The sequence below is a fragment of the Urocampus carinirostris genome, chromosome 2 (genome assembly GCF_059441175.1).
Source record: "Urocampus carinirostris isolate Australia breed hairy pipefish chromosome 2, RoL_Ucar_1.0, whole genome shotgun sequence".
Classification (NCBI taxonomy): Eukaryota; Metazoa; Chordata; class Actinopteri; order Syngnathiformes; family Syngnathidae; genus Urocampus; species Urocampus carinirostris.
The window spans coordinates 11,167,360-11,169,804 of record NC_142350.1 but is presented as its reverse complement, the minus strand read 5'-3'; positions in this window follow the sequence as shown (position 1 = coordinate 11,169,804).

Below are 2,445 nucleotides of genomic sequence, written 5' to 3'. Positions count from 1 at the left end.
TGTGCGCACCCTCCTCATCCTTCCTCCAATAAATTGTGAGTACGTCTACGCGAATGGGTCCTTTTTTCCTGTTTCCCGCTCCGCTTCGTGACAGAACGTTCCAGCCAGTTTTGGACCCAGCGGATGCTCACACCAGCGTAAATTGGGGTCACTTCTCCGGCCGCGCCGTCACCTCTCCTGCCCACTCGAACCACAGCCACGCCCGCCGTGGCCATTGTGTTAGGATTGTATAGTTATATTTATCCTACAGTTGACATTTAATATGTTATATGTGTTCTCAGACATTTTGAAGAGATCTCAGCCTGTAAGCTGCTCTTCAAGGCCATGAGTTGTTTTTGATGTGCAGCCTGTCTTTTGTCTCAGATACCAATGGATACACCCTGACCTGTTCATGCCCATAACTCAAGTTGTTTTTCTCCAAGAACCTGAATATTAGAAGGGAGGTTTCGGAGACGTCTTCAGAGCCCAGCGAGCGAGCAGAGCAAGCGAGGAGGAGATTCGTAACAGCTCGATCTCCGGGGCTCTCATAATGATGATTAATAAAGTAACTAATTCTAAATAACCGATTCTCTATGTCTTCTTTTATTTCAGAGCGTTTTATTAAAAATGTTGGGGACTTGAACCTAACACATTGCTGTGCCTCGAATGGGGTTTCCGGGAAGATTTGGCGCCGAGCTGTCCGAGGTCCCTGTCGGCCTCAATGCCGCGCCTTTCAAGTCAAGTCACATATATTTATATAGCCCACAATCACAAAAATGTCTCAAAGGACTGCACAGGATTACAATTACAAAATTGTACAATTACCTGCTCTTAAACCAGCATGCGGGCAAGGAACAACTCAAAAACCTCAGTGTGAGGAAAAAAGAAAAACCTTGAGAAAGGACCTCACATGTGGTAATCCCCCTTCTAGGATTGACCAGGGTGAATCACAATTAGCATTACTGTACACAGATTAGTACACACTAGGTAAATGTCCGGAAAATGTCCGGAAAGAGCATGACAGCAACGACGCCCCCAGTCAGTAAACTAGTCCAGAAAGTCAATGACTGCCACGACGCAGCTTACCATCTCTGCCAGCTGGTAAAAGCAGGGGTTGACATGTGTGCTTCAGGTCAGACGCTGGTCCGCTGACTCATCTCAAATCGTCCTTTTCCTTTGTATCACCACCAGGCAGGCAGTTGGAAAAAGACAGGACAATACAGAATATGAGGGCATCAATCATAAGCTTTGGAATAGAAGTGTGTCTTATGCCTCGATCTAAAAACTTCCGTTGAGGTTGCAGATCTTATCTCCGGAGGTAGGGCATTCCATAACACTGGGGCCCGGATGGAGAACGCTCACGAGCCTGCAGACTTCTTGGCTTAGGAGTCACAAGTAGACCGGCATTTTCCGAGCGCAGACTCCGTGCAGGAACATAGGGGGAAATCATATCAGAGAGATAAGAGGGTGCAAGCCCATGCGAACATTTATATGTTAATAAGAGAACCTTAAAGTCACATCTTAAGTCGACTGGGAGCCAGTGCAAGTTGGCCAATACCGGAGTAATATGCTCAAACGTTTTGGTCTCTGTGCAAAAGTCTAGCTGCCGCATTCTGAACCAGCTGCAAACTTTTAATGCTAGACATCGGGAGACCAGAAAGCAATACATTACATTAATCAAGCCGAGAAGTAAGAAACGCATTAATTAAAACCTCTGCATCTGATTGGGACAGCATCGAACAAATCTTCGCAATATTACGGAGGTGGTAGAAAGCTATTCTAGAAATATTTTTCACGTGTGACTGAAACGACAGATTCGGCTTCAACGCCGCGCCTGTCGGCCGACCTTCCGTGCCCGTATGTTGGTCTGACTCCTCTGCTCGCCTGTCTGACTCCCCTGCTTGCCGGTCTGACTCCCCTGCTTTACTGTCTGACTCCCCTGCTCGCCTTTCTGACTCCCCTGTCGCCTGTCTGACTCCGCCGATCGCCATTCCGACTCCGCCGATCGCCAGTCCGACTCTGCCGATCCCCAGTCCGACCCCGCTGATCGCCAGTCCGACTCCGCTGATAGCCAGCCCGACTATTCCGATTCGTCTGCCTGCCATTCCGACTCTTCGAGTCGCCCGTTCGACTCCTGCAACGCTCGGCCCGTCTGAGTCCGACTCATCAGCTCGCCGCTCCGATTCGTCTGCCTGCCGCCCCTGCCTCCCCCCGTTCCTGCGTTTTCGGAAGAGGGAGTGCGGTTGCCCTCATCGCGAGCGTCGACCCATTCTGGGGGGCGAGGTATTTGTTTCTTTTTGGAACCTCAGGAGCTGTCCCTTGAAGGGGGGGTTCTGTCATGTCCTGCACGGTTATCATGGCGCCCAGCTGGCCCCGCCCCTTGACACCGGCAGAGATGCATTGGACTGATTGCTCTTGGAGTACTAAAGCGCGCTCCTTTGTACTATGCGTTGCTGGAACGTTTGT